The sequence below is a fragment of the Pan troglodytes genome, chromosome 8, assembly GCF_028858775.2.
Source record: "Pan troglodytes isolate AG18354 chromosome 8, NHGRI_mPanTro3-v2.0_pri, whole genome shotgun sequence".
Lineage (NCBI taxonomy): Eukaryota > Metazoa > Chordata > Mammalia > Primates > Hominidae > Pan > Pan troglodytes.
In genome coordinates, this window is record NC_072406.2 from 70,750,120 (window position 1) to 70,769,038 (window position 18,919).

Consider the following 18,919-nt stretch of genomic DNA (forward strand, 5'->3'; position numbering starts at 1 on the left):
ACTCTGTTGGCTCCAAGCAGCCCCAACTGGGCCCATCCATACCCCACCATCCCCACTGTTAGCCTTGCCTAAGAACCATAAAACATGGGTATCCTTGATGCTACAAGCAATTTTAAATAGCTTTATACATTTATTTTGTATGATGCTAATAATACATTCTGGGGTTTTCATTTTAAGACTGACTAGGCCATAGCTCCATGCTTATCATAAGTGACAATTTTGCAAAGTGCCTTGAAACATGGTAAACATTCAATTTGTTCAGTGTCTTAATAAAAATGAAGGGCAAATTTATACTATGAACAAATATTGATTTCCATATTATATGTGTTCCTAAAAATCATACTGTAGACTAATTTTTTATAAATAAAATATGTGTTATATTGGCTTTTCATATACTTACATTAGTATTTCTGATACTCTTTTACTTGTCTACAGACATTTAACACTTAAGGTTTAGGTGTTTCTTCCATCTTCCTATTTCACCACCTGCCAATACCTACTTCCTCCTCCAAGTCTCTGTCAAGTAGTTTATGATATGGAGACATCCCTTTTGAATTACAATAATCAGCCCTTACTCACAATTTACCCTTTGCAATTTTTTTAATTGAGAAAAAAAATTTTTTGAGACAGGGTCTCACTGTGTCACGCAGGCTGGAGTGCAGTGGTGCCATCTTAGCTCACTGCAACCTCCCACCTCCCATGCTCAAGTGATCCTCCCACTTCAGTCTCCCATGAAACTGGGACCACAGATGTGCACCACCACACCCAGATAATTTTTTATTTTTTTTGTAGAGACGGAATTTCACCGTGTTACCCAGGCTGGTCTTTATCTGCTTGCTTTGGCCTCCCAAAGTCCTAGAATTACAGGGGCCTCTTGCACATTTTAATTTCCATGTGACAGATTGTCTTTAAGTAGGAATGTACTTGTAAATACATTTATTTAAACACCAAAATATAAATAGAAAAATAGAAAATAAATTTTAAAGATAAGTAATATCCCAAATGTTATAACCCCAGACTTAGTGATTTGCAACAATATCAATCCTAAGAGAAAAATTTGGGTTAAATCTCTTAAACGTAACAAGAAACCTTGTTATATTTATGACACAAAAACCAAGGTATCCATTTTCCCTTAGCACAAATAATGTGTTGGCTAGCTAAGAAGGGATGTAATTATGTGGTATACAATAAAGGGTTCCATTGATGCCAAAAACAGAAAAATGAGTGAACCCGACCAGAAATCATGTATTGGGTAAACAGCTTCCCAGACAAATGAATTTAGCTGATTTTTTAAAAAGCGTTTTGTTTTGTTTTAAATTTTCAGTTTTATGATCTTTATGGATAGATCTGAACTCTATATACATATATTTTTAATTGAAGTACATGGTTCAATATTACATATTTAATTCCATGAAATAATGTAGTTGCATGCTTGACAGAATAAATAGACGTACTTTGGGATACTACTTTCAGGACTTTACCAAGCAACTTAAAGCTAACCTTCATACTTTTTGTAAATAGGTGTTAGGGGCTGGTTGGATGACTCGTCATGAATTATGTAATTGATATCTTTAGTTTTCTTTTTTTAACTTCTCAGGAAGGAGAAAAATGTAATTTTCTTTGGTAGGAAGATGCATAATAGTTATAATTTTTAAAAATGTCTGTCTGATCATTTGGGATTATATATATCTGTGTGTGTGTTTAAAATTTTAAATTTAAGATAATTTACATTTTCTTAAAAGATAAAATAGAAAATACAGAGAAGCCAAAATTTTTTTAAATTTATAATCTAATCCACTCAGAGATAATCACTGTTAATTTTAATACATATACATCCAACCTCTTGCTTCCTCACATTTTTGCAATCAAGATTTTTAAAAACGGCATGTATTTATGACATAATAACATAAATATATTTCTGATAGCTGCTTCTCCAACCGACCAGTATATGGTATGGATATTTTCCCACATCACTTTATGGAAGCTTTGCCATTTCCTTTTATGGTAGGACCCAGTGAGTCACAGAAAATTGGCAGCTTTGGAGGCATCCAATTACTGTACTCCTGATGTAGACATTAGAATTGAGATGTTTTCAAAGCAGTTTTGTAAGAAGTGGATATGGATAAATGGGAGCTGGAATAGTACATTGTGCTTATAGACTAATAATGAATTGTTCTTATAGACTAATGTATGAGAAGATATAATTTTGTCTTTCAAAGGACCTTTTGAGATGGGACTAAATTCTTGCTTTAGCAGGTGAGGATGTGTTCGGTTAAATATAAATGTGAATTTCCTGTAGATAGTATGTAGTTTGGGTCTTATTTTTTAAATTCATTCAGCCACTGTATGTCTCTTGATTGGAGAGATTAATTCATTTACCTTTAAAGTAATTATGAATAGGGAAAAATTTACTATTGCCATTTTGTTGTTTTCTGTTAGTCTTGTAGTTCTTCTGTTAGTCTTTTCCTCTCTTTGTGTCTTTCTTTGAGTTTTCTAGATTTGCTTCCTTTTGTGCAATTTCTACAGGTATTCTTTGTATGTGGTTATCTTGGAGTCTATATAAAATACAGTCACAACAGTCTATGTTAAACTGATAACAACTTAAATTCAATTATAAACAAAAACTAACTTCTCTTCCCCCCACACATTTTACAACATAACATTATTGTTGTTACAGGTTATATTTATTCATATTATGTACCTTTTAATGCATTTTTATTGTCATTTTTAATACTTTTGTCTTTTAACTTTTATACTAAAATTAAAAGTCACTTACCTACCACCATTATAGTATTATAATATTCCGTATTTATGTATTTATCTTTATCAACGAATTTCATATTTTCTTACTATTGTGTTGCTGTTCAGCAGTTTTTCATTTCAACTTGAAGAACTTTTAGCATTTCTCATAAAGCAGCTCTAGTGGTAATTAACTCCCTCAGTTCTTGTTTTTCTGGGAAAGTCTTTATTTTTCCTTCCTTTTTGAAGGTCTGGTTTGCCAAGCATAGCACTCTTGGCAGTTTTTTCTCTCATTATTTTGAATATTAATATCTCATTGCCTTCTGGCTGGCAAGTTCTGTGCTAAAAAATCACTGATAATCTTATAGCCAATTCAATTTTCAGAAAGAAAAACAAAGCTGAACATGTTGCCCTTCCTGATTTCAAAGTACATTACAAAGCTACAGTAATGAAAACGCTATGGTACTAGCATAAAGACAGATATATAGACCAATGGAATGGAAGAGAGAGCCCAGAAATAAATCTATGCATATATGATCACCTAATCTTCAGTAAGGGTGCCAAGAGTACATAAGGGGGAAAAGATAATTTATTCAATGTTGGGGAAACAGAATATCCACATGCAAAAGAAAAGAAGAAAATTATACTCTATTATATCATACTCGAAAATAAATTTAAAATACCTAAAGACTTAAATATTAGACTTGAAGCTGCAAGATTCCTAGCACATGAGGAAAGCCTCATGGCATTGGCCTTGGCAATTATTTTTTGGATAGGACAAAATACCCAAAAGCACAGGACAGGCAACAAAAGCAAAAATAAACAGTGGTACTACATCAAACTAAAACGCTTCTGGACAGTAAAGGGAACAATCAATACAGTGAAAAGACAAACTATAGAATGGGAGAAAATATTTACATAACACATATCTGATAAGGGGTTACTCTAAAAAAATAAGGAACTCCTATAAGTTAATAGCAAAAAAATCTAATTACCCGATTAAAAAATAGACTAAGGACTTGAATAGACATTTCTCCAAAGAAGACATGCAAATAGCCAACAGTTATATGGAAAAATGCTCACTGTCACTAATCCTTAGAGGAATTCACATCAAAACCAGAATGAGATATCGCTTTACACCAGTCAGGATGGCTATTACATATATAAAAAAGACAGCTAATGTTTGTGAGGATGTGGAGAAATTAAAACCCTTGTATGCTGTTTGTGGGTATGCAAATGGTACAGTTGCTATGGAAAACAGTGTGGAAATTCTTCAAAAAAGTAAAAATGGAGCTAGCATATGATCCAGCAATCCCACTTCTGAATAGTCATCCAAAATAATTAAAATTGGGATCTTGAAGAGATATTAGCACTCCCATGTTCATTTCAGGACTATTTATAATAGATGTGGAAGCAACCTAAATATTCATTGTCAGATAAATGTTTAAAGAAAATATGGTATATAGATAGAATAAAGTATGATTCAGACAAAGTAATAAAGGAAATTCTACAATATATGACTACGTGGATGAACCCAGGGGACATTAAGCTAAGTCACAGAATAAGTCACAGAATAAGTCACAGAAATATAATTACTGCATGTTTCTACTTATGTGAGGTACATAAAATAGTCAAATTTGTAGAATCAGAGTGGGATGGTGGTTGCCAGGGGCTGGCAGGAGGGGGAAATGGGAAGTTACTAATCAATGGGCATCAGGTTTCAGTTAAGTCAAGATGAATAAGTTCTACAGATCTGCTGTACAACTTTGTACCCATCAATGACAATACTGTATTGTCACGAGAAATTTTGTTAAGGTGGTAGATCTCATGTTATCACACACACACAGTATTTTTTTTTACAGATAAAACCCCTCAATTCTCCCAACTATAAATATGGTCCCCATTTGCTATTATAGTTTGCTAAAGCTGGACCAGCATTCTTCTATCCCTATGTATGATTTATACATTGACAAATCAAACAAGGCACCAGGGTCCAGTTATGAGAACAAAAACCACACTAGTTATTTTTAAAAGAAAGAATTTAATAAATGAAATTGATCAAACAGTATGACAAAAAGGGAACATTATGGTAATACATATAGATACATTCAGAGAGCAACTATGCCACCCATGATTGGGGGAACAAAGGAAAGAGGTAGATTATTAAAACCTGCAAGCTTGGGGGGGTCCTGTGAAGCTGGGAATAAAACCTCCCAGCGGTGGTGGTACCATCTTCTGAGGGCATGTGATGAGGCTGGTTCTGGCAGTGATGGAATAAGTGGGAAACCAGAAGTAGACTTTGTCACTGGGTTGAAAGGACATTGCTGGGCAGCAATGACAAGAATGGGAAGCACAAGGAAAAGAGCAATCCCTTCTTCCTCCTCTAATCTTCCTGTCTCTCTCTATTGAATCAATTTATAGAACCTAACAGAAGCTGCTCTCACAAAAGAGAAATGGCATTTGCAAAGCCCCAGTCCCAGTATCATAGTCCCAGTATATAAAAGGGTGGCTTGTAGCTGAGAGTCAAGAGCTTAATCCAGCACTAGTCTGCTTGGATATAAATGCAATTCCCATTTTGTACTCATAGGATGCTAAGAGAGACCTGGACATTTTTGTTTCTCTGGTTATAAGTTATTCAAAGCCACAAGCAAAGAAGCCTATGAAAAAGACAAGTTGTCTAAGTAAGCATAAGTTTATGATATGCTATGTAAATGGAACATCAAAGCCTGGACAACAGCACATTTGTTTACAGCGTGGTTTTAAGCTCACTGTTGAGATCTGCTGCTCAAAATAAAAGATTCCTTTCCAAATGGTAACTGAATTATCCACTGATCTATACTTAATAAGTAAATTCAGGTGATTTGTCATAGACAAAGAGAAGTTATTTCCAAAGTTATTTTAAAAATCTTTTTGAAAAATAACTTAAAATTGAAGGACTTAATATGTAAATCCAATATTTCTAAAGCAATTGGGAAAAGGTCACATTATTTGATTTAATAATTTGAACACTTACTCTAACTCTGCATTCCACCGGACATATTTAGAACCAGCAGTAAGATGATAGTAAATGGCTGCAAAATGTGAACAGGCACCATACAACGAGGCCTACTTCTCTTTTTCTGCTTCTGTTATTTGATTCCTTTCTTGAAGTGCCTCTCCTTTTAAAGACTGTCAAAATAATGATATTAAAACCCTGAAAAAAATAATATGGTTTTGAAAAAATAAGAGAAAAGAAAAAATAAGATAAAAATTCTATTGGTTACAGGCATACTTTGTTTTATTGTTCTTTATTTTTTGCACATCAAAGATAACACATTTTTTAAAAATTGAAGATTTGTGGCAACCCTGTGTTGAGCTAGTCTATCGGCACCATTTTTCCCCCAGCATGTGCTCACTTCTTGTCTCTGTGTCACGTTTTGGGAAATCTCATAATATTTCATTATTGTTACATCCGTTGTGATGATCTGTGATCAGTAATGTTTGATGTGACTATTGTGATTGTTATGGAGCACCACAAACTGCAGCCATATAAGACAGAGAGCTTAATCAGTGAATGTTGTGTGTGTGTTTTCACTGCTCTGCTTAGTGATTGTTCCTTTTCTCTCCCGCTCCTTGGGTGTCCCTGTTCCCTGCAATACAACAATATTGAAATTAGGCTAATTAGTAACCCCTCAATGGCCTCTAAATGTTCAAGTTGAAGGAATAGTCGTATGTCTCTCACTTTAAATCGAAAGCTAGAAATAGCTAAGCTTAGCTATTTCGTGTCAACAGCCAGGATAGGCCTAAAGCGAGGCCTCCTACACCAAACAGTTAGCCAAGTTGTGAATGCAAAGAAAACGTTCTTGAAGGAAATTAAAAGTGCTACTCTAGTGAAAGTACAAATGATAAGGAAGCAAGATAGCCTAATTGCTGATAGGGAGAAAGTATCAGTGGTCTGGATATAAGACCGCACCAGCCACAACATTCTCTTAACCCAAAGCCTAATACAGAGTTAAGGCCCTAACTCTCTTCAAATCTTTAAAGGCTGGGAGAGGTGAGGAAGCTGCAGAAGAAAGTTTGAAGCTAGCAGAGGTTGGTTGATGAGGTTTAAGGAAAGAAGCTGTCTCTGTAACATAAAAATGCAAGATGAAACAGCAAGTGCTGATGTAGAAGCTGCAGCCAGTGATCCAGAAGATCCAGCTAAAATCATTGGTGAATGTGACTATACTAAAGAGATTTTCAATGTAGATAAAACAGTCTTCTATTGGAAGTATATGCCATCTATGACTTTCCTAGCTAGAGAAGAGAAGTTGGTGCGTGGCTTCAAAATTTCAAAGGATAGGCAGTCTCTCTTGTTAGAGGCTAATGCAGCTGATGACTTAAAGCTGAAGCCAATGCTCATTTACTAATCCCAGGGCCCTTAAGAATTATGCAGAATCTACTCTGCCTGTGCTGTATAAATGGAACAATAAAGCCTGCATGACAGCACATCTGTCTCTAGTATGGTTTACGGAATATTTTAAGCCCACAGTTGAGACCTTGGACTAGTCCCTTCTCATACTGATATAAAGAAATGCCTGAAACTGGGTAATTTATAAAGAAAAGAGGTTTAATGGGTTCACAGTTCCACAGGCTATACACGAAACATGGCAGGGGAGGCCTCAGGAAACTTTCAATCCTGGTAGAAGGGGAAGCAGGCATGTCTTACGTGGCAGGAGCAGGAAGAAGAGAGAGAAGGGGGAGATGCTACACACTTTTAAACAATTAGATCTCGTGAGAACTCACTCCTATTACAAGGAGAGCAAGAGGGAAATCTGCCCCCATGATCCAATCACCTCCCACCAGGCCCCTCTTCTAACACTGGGGATTACAATTCGACATGACATTAGGTAAGGACACAAATCCAAACCATATCAGACCTACTACTCAGAAAAAAAGATTCCTTTCAAAATATTATTGTACATTGAAGATGGCACCTGGTCACTCAAGAGTACTGATGGAGATATACAAGGAGATTAATAATGTTTTCATGACTGCAAACAACATTCATTCTGTAGTCCATGGATCAATGAGTAATTTTGACTTTCAAGTTTTAACATTTAAGAAATACATTTTGTAGGGCTAGTTGCCATAGATTGTAATTCCTCTGATGAAGCTGGGCAAAGTAAATTGAAAGCCTTCTGGAAAGGATTTGCCATTCTAGATGCTATTAGGAATATTCGTGATTCATGAGAGAAGGTAAAAATATCAACACTAACAGGAATTTGGAAGAAATTCATTCCAACCCTTATGGATGACTGAGAAGTTCAAGACTTTAGCAGAGGAGCAGATATGGTGGAAACAGCAAGAGAACTAGAATTAGAAGTGGAGCCTGAAGATGTGACTGAATTGTTGCAGTCTCGTGATAAAACTTGAACAAATGAGGAGATGCTTCTTATGGAAGAGCAAATGAAGTGGTTTCATGAGATGAAATTTATTCCTGTTGAAGATTCTGTGAACATTGTTGAAATAACAACAAAAATTAAGAATATTACATAAACTTACTTGATAAAGTAGCAGTAGGATTTGAGAAGACTGATTCCAATTTTTAAAGAAGTTCTATCGGTAAAATGCTATCAAACAATATCACATGCCACATAAAAATATTTCCCTAAAGGAAGAGTCAGTCAATGCAGTAAACTTCATTGTTCTCTTATTTTCAGAAATTCCCACAGCCACCCCAACTTGTAGCAACCACCACCCTCATCAGTCAGCAGCCATTAACACCGAGGTAAGACCCTCCGCCTGCAAAGAGATTGGGACTCACTAAAGGCTCAGATGATCATTAGCATTTTTTGGCAATAAAGGATTTTTTAACTAGGGTATGTAAATTTTACAAAACTGAATGCCACTTCACACTTAATATACTACAGTATAGTGTAGGCACAACTTCTGTATGCACTGGGAAACCAAAAAATGTGTGTGACTCACTTTATTGTGATATTCGCTTTATTGAGGTGCTCTGGAACCAAACCCCCAATATCTCCAAGCTATCCCTATATTTTGTACTTGAGCAGAATTCTTGATTGTTTTTTATTTTCACATTTTATTCAGCTTTGTTGGCAAGGAGAACATTAATTCATTCACTTTATTTAGTGCCCTCAGTGTGCCAACTTTGTTAAGTGCTGGGGATATAAAGATAAAGATAAATGGGATAGACCTTGCTCTAAAGGGATGTGTGATCTGATAGATGAAGATGGGTATGTATACAATAACTAAATTGTCAGAGGGGCCATGATACAATCAGGTAGACATATCGTTAATACATTAGGGAAGTGGTTAATTATGCCTTTGAGATAGGAATGGGTAGGAAAGTCTCCACTGAGGAAGTGCATCTTGTTGAGTCTTAAAAATGAGAAAATTTCTACCAAGTAGGGAGTATGCATACATAAATAGCCTCCACTGATGATTCTTCTTTCCACTACCTCTGATATGGTTTGGTTCTGTGTCCCCACCCAAATCTCACCTTGTAGCTCCGATAATTCCCACATATTGTAGGAGGAACCCGGTGGGAGATGATTGAATTGTGAGGGCGAGTCTTTCCCATGCTTTTCTTGTGATAGTGAATGGGTCTTGCGAGATCCGATGGTTTTAAAAATGGGAGTTGCCCTGCACAAGCTCTCTCTTTGCCTGCTGCCATCCACATAAGATGTGACCTGCTTCTCCTTGCCTTCTGCCATGATTGTGAGGCCTCCCCAGCCATGTGGAACTGTAATGCCAATTAAACCTCTTTCTTTTGTGCCCAGTCTTGGGTATGTCTTAATCAGCAGCATGAAAACAGACTAATACACCCTCCCTTTTTTTGAGGTTCAGATATTGTATGTGGAAATGTCATAGATATTGCCTCCATTTAAGAGTAAGAACAAAACTACTGGATATCAAAGCCAAAAGAAAGAAGAAAACATTCAGAAATATGAAGATCTTTGCCAAGAAGAGCAAATTTTTATATTGTTGGTTTGAGCAATTTACTGTACTCAATTTCTTGGCATTGAAAAAAAAAACAGTCAAAGACAGGCTAAGCTTTATGTCTGGCTTTGAGATTTTGTAATGTATCATTTCCTCTTAGTTTAGCCAATCACAGGCTCCTGTTGAATATTATTTTAGCCATTTTGCCTTTGGCCTTATAAAATGCAAATTATACTATGCAAAAGCAATTTTAATACAGGACTTAAATCCAGATTCCATTTGTTTTCACCAAGTACCCGCTGTAACCAGATAATATTGAACTGTGTGACTGTTGGTAGAATTTTAGCTAGGAATTAGAATGTGGCAGTAACTGAAAGATATTTAAAGAAGAAATCCAATCACAAATATGTTGGATTTGGGTAGTGTGGATTTTTGAACGATTTACTTGAGCATGGATTGAAAGATGGGTCTTGGAGTTTTCCTATTGATTTTCAAAAAGAAAATATCAAAGGATTTTATTTTCCTTTTTAATAAAAAAGAAGTATGTAATTTGATACCTTATTACTTTAATGAAAGACATATTACAGGTACTAATTATATTCCATTACAACTTGAGCTCCAACTAGCAAGACCTGGCTTTAGAGAAAGGGATTATATCTAGATGTTGAGATATGTTATGTTGGACTAAGAATTTAGAATAGTGATTTTTGAATAATGCTGGGCCTTCTGGAAAACATGATAATATATAGATTCTCAACAGTTTCTTTCCATCTCCCACCATAAGACTCAGATTCAACTGGTTTGAAAAGAGTCCTGGAAATGTGCTTTTTCAAAAAATTAAAACGATATTTGGTAGAGAGGGTCTTGCTCTGTCATCCAGCCTGGAGTGCAGTGGCATGATCATAGTAGCCTCAAACTCCTGGGCTCAAGTGATCTGGCTGCCTCTGTCTCCCAAGTAGCTGGGACTACAGGCATGCACCACCATACCTGGCTAATTTTTTAGTACAGACAAAGTCTTGCCATGTTGCCTAGGCTGTTGTCAATTTCCTGGGCTCAAATGATCCTCCTGCTTCAGCCTCCCAAAGTGTTAGGATTATAGGCATGAGCCACTGCACCAAGCTGACTTCTGACCTTTAGAACTGCTAAAAAATAAATTTCTGTTGTTTGAAGTCACCAAATTTCTGGTTATTTGTTACAGCAGCCACAGGAAACTAATACTACCTGGTTACCTCCCAAGGCAAAGAAAAAGCTAAACAATGTACAAGTGCTTTGTGAACTAAACTGTTATACAAATACGACGTCTCTTTATTGGTCACTTTTCACAGGGATTTCTAATACCATGCACACAGCTGTTGTCATGGATCAGTCTTCATGGAAAAGACTTCAGGGGAGTTCCTGGAGCTTTCCTGTCTGATTGCATACCCTTCTCACTAATCCTTCTCTTTCCAAAACATTTTCAGTAGTGGTGTGGATATTGCTGACTGTAGCAACCCCAAAGAAAATGAGTTAGAACTACCTTAGCCAGTCTCTTCAATCTGGCAAGGAATTACTCTTTTCTTTATTACAAGATCCTATGTTAGTTCAGGATATAGAGCAGGTATTCTCAACAGCAGCAAGACTGATGTTTGGGACTGGACAATTCTTTGCTAGGGGGGTGACTCTGCACATTGTATGTGTAGCAGCATCCTTGTCCTCTACCCACTAGATGCCAGTAGTACCCTTCCCAGTCATGACAATCATATATTTATCAGAATAATGCCAATTTTTCTGAGAAGCAAACTTGTCTGCCCTTCCCCCTTCTAACCAGTTCAAGAATCCCTGATTTAGAGGATGACAGGACGTGACTGGCCAAAGATCTATCTCGTGTGACTGTGTTAGGGAAGCAGGAGTCTAGGAGATCTAGAGTGACACCATTTTAAAATCAACTTCATCTTAAAACTGACAAGGCATATTCCTTCCTGGTCTTGATCAATAGTCCTGACTAGGTCATGACTATGTTTACAGCTAAGGAGAGAGTTGAAAGACACTGGCAAGGAGAAATTTCTACAACAGAAAGTCCAGGTGTCCCAACACCCATAATAATATATGCTTTCAAGATAATTATAGTTATGCTTTGATGTACTTATACACTAAGATGTCAAGGATAGATTTCTTTAAATTGATAAAGTACTAAATTTTGTCATGCTATCTGTCCATCCACCTGCAGGCACAGCTTAGTTTAGTCTTTATACAGACAAGATCCCTATATAAGAAAAACTTAAAGACAGTCCATTCCTCCTCTTGCTTTCTGAGGACGCCCTACTCTGTAATTAAGTAGCTTTCAATAAATATCCTTTCTCACTGCACTTTGCCATTTGTCTTGAATTCTTTCCTGTGCAAGATTCAAGCCTCTCTTGGGGTCTGGATCAAGACCCCTCTTTCCGGTAACAGCTCTCCTCCTGGTAGATAACCCCAGTCTCCATTCATTCATTAAGATTTGTCCTAGACGTCAACAGAGGACATATTTCCTAGTAGCCTGCTGATTCATCATGAAATTGGTCTTTTTGATAGTTTCATCAGTGTTTCTTAAATTACGATCAATATTCCATTTGTGGCAGAATCACTTGAGCTTCTTGTTGACCTGCTGAAAGAGATATCCAGGAATTTCCATTTTACATGTTTTGCAGATGATTCTTTTTTTAACTTTCTTTGATAAACACTAGTTTTGATTAACTTCAGATGCCAGGTAGATGACGTTATGTATTCTACTCTCCTGGTTCTGAAAACTGATCCCAGTTCTCCCTGACAAAGTCCTCCTTCACACTTGCTGTCAGTTGAACATCTGATTCTGGAGACCCCAGCCTAACTTCTGCCCTCATTGATATCTCAGGTTGTCTATCCTCACAGTACTGATGTTTCATCCTTCTCTCCCCAGTAGCATTGATGTCCTTGGATGTAAGCTCTGATTTCTGTGGATGCATTCAGAGCTCTTATGTTTGTCACTACACAAATGAAACCTTGGCTATTCCTAATGTAGTAACTCTATCAACTCTTCCAGCTTTAACATCTTTTTGTGTACATGCCTGCATCCTAAATCCTGGCCTTGTCCTACCTCTTGAGCCCTGGATACAATAGCCTAGAGGGACCAGAAATCTACAGGTATAGGCAGAGAAATGATCAACTTGAAGGAATTCAGCTCCTTCTTCAACATTCCCCATCTTGGCTGCTCAAAGAAATGTAGACATAATCTTTCCTATCTTTTTCTGCCTTTTCTCTCACACTCTATCAATTATCAAGTCCTGTGGAGTCAACCTCTTAAATATCTCTTGAATCAACCTAATTCTCTCCATCCCAACATGAGGCAATTGAATGTGCTGTTTCTCCTGCCTTTCAACAAATATGAAATACTATTAGTTGCATAATAGCCCCTCTCACTGGTAGGTTAGCCCACAATCATGCTTCAATATTTTGTACAGAGCAAATTTATAATCTGCCATATGCAAGTTAATATGAAGATGCCATTGATGACACAGAATACTAGAAGCTAGTATACAAAAGCACCAACTTTAACTACAGATCCAACATAATCTCTATCAAAACCCAGCTGGGTTCTTTAAAGACATTGATAAGCTGATCCTAAAATTCATATGAAAATAAAAGAGATCCAGAGTAGCCAAAGTAACTTCAAAAAAAGTTGGAGGTCTCATATTTCCAATTACAAAACTTACTACAAACTACAGGAATTGAGACAGTGTGATGCTGGCATAAAGATGACATATAAATCAATGTAATGGAATTGAGACTTCAGATGTAAACACATATATCTGTGGTCAATTGATTTTTCACAAGGGTGTCAGGATAATTCAGTAAAGAATAATCTTTTCAACAAATGGTGCTAGGACAACGGATATCCACAAATGAAAGAATGAAGCTGGACACCTATCTCACACCATACACAAACATTAACTTGAAATGCATTACAGACATCCATCAAAGGGCTAAAACTATACTTAGAAGAAAACACAGGAGGTAAATCTTCATAAACTTAGGTTTTACAATGGGCTCAGATATGACACCAAAAGGACAAGCAACAAAACAAAACAGATAAACTGGATATCATCAAAATTAAAACTTTTTTCTTTTCTTTTCTTTTTTTTATGGAGACAGGGTCTCGCTCTGTCACCCAGGCTGAAGTGCAGTGGTGCAATCTTGGCTCACTGCAACCTCCACCTTCCAGGTTCAAGTGATTCTTGTGCCTCAGCCTCCTGAGTAGCTGGGGTTACAGGCATGCACCACTATGCCCAGCTAATTTTTGTAAATTTTGTTTTCCTATTTTCTTTCTTGCACATCTTAGTTTTCTTCCTCTCGAATAACTTAAGTGTATTATTTCTGTGTCTTCTGGCATAAGTTTTGCTGCTGAAAAGCTAATGACAGTCTTATTATTTTTCCCTATAAGTGAGTCTTTTTGCCTGGTAGCCCAAATAAGTCCTCTTTTTATTTAAAATACAATACTTTTGACTGGAACATGTTTCAGGGTTGGCTATTCTGGGTTGATTTTCCTAGTATATAGATTTATGTCATCTTTTATTTCATTAAAGTTTTGTTCTTTTTTTTTGGTGAGACAGGGTCTCACTCTGTCACCCAGGCTGGAGTGCAACGGCACGATCAGAGCTCACTGCAGTCTCAGCCTCCTGGGCTTAAGTGATCATCACACCTCAGCCTCCTGAATAGAAATTTTTCTTAAGTTACAGTTTTTAGTGTTTGCTCTGTCCCATTGCTTTGATTTTCTTTGTCAGGGACTACTATTATACAGAAGCATCCCCACTCCCATGTTCTGTATCTACTATTTTCTCTCAAATCTTTTAAAAAAATCTTTAATTTCCTTTTCATTGAAAATATTTTTCCTCTTTCCATCTTTTACTTAAGACAGTATCCATTGTGTTTATTTGCTCTTTTGTTTCTTCCAATTTAGTGTTAATTTATTAATTTAAACTAGTTTAATTCTTTCCTGAGAAAGAATTCTTTATCCTTTCTTTGAAATCTTCATACTTTCCACTCAGATCAGACTATCCAATCCTGACTTATTTATTCGTTTATAGCTTCTATCATTAAAAAATGTCTTTTTATTTGTTTGGAAATTTAAGTTACAATTTTAATCTGTTTGGAGGGCATGCCTTTCTGTCATGTTTTTATTATCTCTAGGGATATCTCCTCCATTATTCAATTTCTTGTTCCCTTTTTTTCATAATTCAACCTCAATCCATTTCTGTTGCTCGTTTTTAAGTAAAAGTAGATTTCTTTACCAAAGAAATAAAACAAGATGGGCCTATGCTTCTAAGATTTGCTTCTCCCCTTCTTCCTCTTGTGTCTTGGCCTTCTCCTACTTTTGCCCCTATTTCTTTATCCTCCTTGATTTTATCCTACTGCCAGAAGTTTCTCCTCAATAAAGATTTGACCCAGAAGAGAGCTTTGGCTTTTTAGTTTTGAGTGTTCACAGGATCCAGATTGTTTCAGCAACAACAGTCAGAACTTATTGTCATCCATTGCACTTACCTACAAATTGGGTCCTGCAGGACTCCCACCTATTTTCAGCCGCTGTTGTCAGATTAGTTTTTTATGCTTTCCAATGAATATCTGATGGCAAATTTGGGATTCTCTTGGATGCTGTCATCACTAGCTTCTATTCCGGGATTTGTACGGATACCTAGTTGTCTAATTTTCTTATGTATATTGTCTATGTGTTTTTGGTTTTGCAATCTATTAGGTTGGTACAAAAGTAATTGCTGTTTTTGCCATTAAAAGTAAGTGTCAAAAACTGCAATTATTTTTACATCAACCTAATAATCGTTCTGTCTGTTTTTTTGAGAGAATGGGCCAGGATTCAGGGATTTTCATAAAATACACTGCCAAACCTACTGCCACCTTCCATTATTTTTCTTTTTGGGTATATGAATATGTCTTCTTTCCTCGAGCAGATTTCTTAATTTTTCTAGTTAAGCACAAAACAGTTATTAAAAATAATAACCATTATTGAGTGCTTGCTTCAATAACCATTGTTGAGTGCTGAATGGATTAAATGTTTCATAAAATGTTCGTTAATCTTTACAAGAACTTTTTGATATAGCTATTTTATACCCATTTAAAAATAAACTGAGGTTTAGAGAAGTAAAATAATTGGTTCCAGTTTGGAGTAAGCAGATTCTAAAATGGCACCAATAATTCTTGCCTCCTAGTTATTCACAGCCTTGTGTAATCCCTTCCCCTCCAGTGTGGGCTGTACCCAGTTACTTACTTCTAATGAGTAGAGTATGGAAAGTGTATGTTATGTCACTTGTGAGATTAGTTCACAAAAAGAATGCAAGTTGGGCACTCACTCTCTCTTGCTTTCTTGCCAGCTCACTCTGATGGAAGCCAGCTGCTATGTTGTGTGTTGCTCTATGGAGAGGCTCAGGTAGAAGGAATTGAAGGAGGCTTTCGGCCAACAGTCAGCAAGGTACTGAGGCTTTCAGTCCAAGAGCCTATAAGGAACTGAATCCTACCAGCAACCAAGCAAGTGGCTTGAAAGTGGACCCTCTCTCAGCTGAGTCTTTGAATAAGATCACAGCTCTTATTCAATATGACACCTTGATTGTAGTCTTGTTAGAGATCTTGAGCCAGTGGCACCCAGCTAAGCTGTACCTGTATTCCTGACCCATAAAACCCCACAGATAATAAATGTTTGTCATTTTAAACTGTGAATTCTTGCAGGTAATTTGTTATGGGGAAAGAGATAACAAATACACAGATCATATAAATAAAGTGGCTCAGTTGGCCTGGAACTCAGGGGATCTGATTCCAGGGTCTGTATTCTTTATCTCTGTGCAATGAAGACTTTGATTAGCCTGCACTTTTGTAAGCTACTATTTCCACCACGTTGAATTTGATAGTCTTTCAGTTCTTCTTTGATTCTATTTGTTCTTCTTTGAAAGAACCTTTTCTAACAAGAAACAACCTGTTGCTGAAATGAGGTAGTATTTTCCAAGTAGGCAATTTCTTTGAGTCATGGAAATTTAGGGTTAGAAGGAACTTAAAAATTCACATAGTCCAAATCAACCTTTTCCCAATTTTTACAGATGGGAAATTAGACCCAACAAAATTAAGAGCCTTGTCTAAAGTTACACAATTAGTGAAACAATGAAGATTAAAATTCAGGTCTCCTAATATCCAGTTTAGAACCGATTGACAGCTCTACATGGCCCTAGCTCACTACCACATTGTGGACCTGGAGTAGCTTCAATTTGATTCCTATTCATTTTAGCTGTACAAAAACATAAGAATCTTGAAGGGAACAGCTGACCAGGATATTTATTTCCTTTGCTCTGAGGCTCACCTGCCCTGAAAGAAGGGTCAACAGCCTGTGTCCAGTTGAATGACTGTTCATCTTCCAGTCCCTTAACCACAGCTCAGGATCCAACATGGCAATGAAGTTTCATATTGAGAGCCAACTCCAAATGATTTGTCTTGGCTGTTTGGACTGCTTATTGAGAAGCATTTCCTGAGCTGGAGTGGAAGAGAGCTGTGATCAGCTAGTAATGTCAGCCATAAGAGGAGGTTGGGGGTGTGGTGGAGTGCATGCCATATATTTGCCCACTGGGATTTCTGTGGATTTTGGTCCGACTCCTTCCTTTGATGACCCACTCTCTTCCTGTTATGACCCATTCTTCCCACACAAGTTGCCCAGGAAGGCTCACTCTCAAGGCTCCCTTGGCCCTAATTTCTGGAATCTTTTTCTCATTTGATGTGAGATTTAGCACACAAGTGGCATTGGTGGAATTTACCTTGTAACTGAGTGTGGTGTTAGAAACAGAGCCAGTTCTCAAATACTTGTGGGTTGGATGCTTGTATGGCTTTGTAGTCTTTGTTTCTGGCTAGACCCAAAAATCACATTGCCAGCAGACTGTCAGTACATCAAATAAATAAATAAATAAATAAATAAATAAATAATGCAGGGAGGTACAACTTTGCACATGCTTACTCTGTTGCCTTTTACAAAAACATTCCATCTTTCTCAGTCCCAGGGGGTCATGAGAATAAATTTACATGTGAGTGTTAGTCCAGAGGTAAAAGACAGGGTAAAATACTGATGCTGTAGATCAAAAGCACAATTAACATGTACCTTGAAATCTGGACAACTGAAAGAGCTATGGGGGGGTGGGGGGCTTAAATATCTCCATGGGTGGTAATTTCAACATTGTAGTATTGTTGTCTTTTTACCCTCTTTTTGGCAGAGTTCTATGTTAGGCAATGTTAGAATTCAAATAAGTGACTGGAAAGTGTTCATTTCCTCTTTTATTCTTCTGCCTGCTTTTCAACTTTCTTCTTCCATATTCATCCATTTTATTTTCTTTTAGATGACCCAAATATTCCTCTATTATTACTTTTCAGCATTGAAGTGCTGAAGACCTCAATGAAAATGTTTCACTTTTCACAATATTTTAAATCAGAAGCTTATTTTATTGAAATAGTAAGAGAATTCAAGAACCCCCTCTGTTATCTAAATTTTCTTGCCCTTGCCTTCCGGAAAACACAAAACCCCTCCTCTTTTAATGGGAAAGCAACACAAACCTGAACATGACTTGATGCTTTGAGCTGTGTAATTTGAATAAGTCACTGTCTCTATATGCCTCATTTGTACCCAGGGATAAATATATGTGTGTGTGTGTGTGTGTGTGTGTGTGTGTGTGTGTGTGTGTGTGACAGACAGAGAGAGAAAGAGAGAAAGAGAAAGAGAAAGAGAGTGGAATGAGATCAGCAGTTTGAGCCCCTTTGAAACCCTGAGATTATGGGAAGGAGAAGATGAGCTAGTGAGAATTCCCCATCCTTCTTCAACCAGAGCCACTGTTACTAGTTTTGTGTAACGGCTTTCTGCATTAGAGTTAATTTGAAAGACAGTTTCTATTTTTTAAATGTGAAAACTACGTGAATCCATGAGCCTTAGGTTCCTTCTACCTCTAACATTTTACACTACCTACATGTAATCAGATGGTTCCAGGTTTACGAATGTTGTCTCTTCCTGTGTGCATGTGTTCTCATTGTTCATTTCCCACCTATGAGTGAGAACATGTGGTGTTTGGTTTTTTGTCCTTGCGATAGTTTGCTGAGAATGATGGTTTCCAGCTTTGGAGGGGGGAGGGATAGCATTAGGAGATATACCTAATGCTAAATGATGAGTTAATGGGTGCAGCACACCAACATGGCACATGTATACATATGTAACAAACCTTCACGTTGTGCACAT

At 36.9% G+C, this 18,919-nt stretch overlaps 1 long non-coding RNA gene across 1 annotated transcript; it reads left to right on the forward strand.

Annotated features, from left to right (window-relative positions):
* Window positions 1-2,181: 2,181 nt before the first annotated feature.
* LOC129136111 (uncharacterized) lies at window positions 2,182-16,380 on the forward strand. Its single transcript, XR_008537394.2, has 3 exons — window positions 2,182-2,256; window positions 8,421-8,488; window positions 16,038-16,380. It is a non-coding gene; the product is annotated as an uncharacterized LOC129136111 (long non-coding RNA).
* Window positions 16,381-18,919: the final 2,539 nt, after the last annotated feature.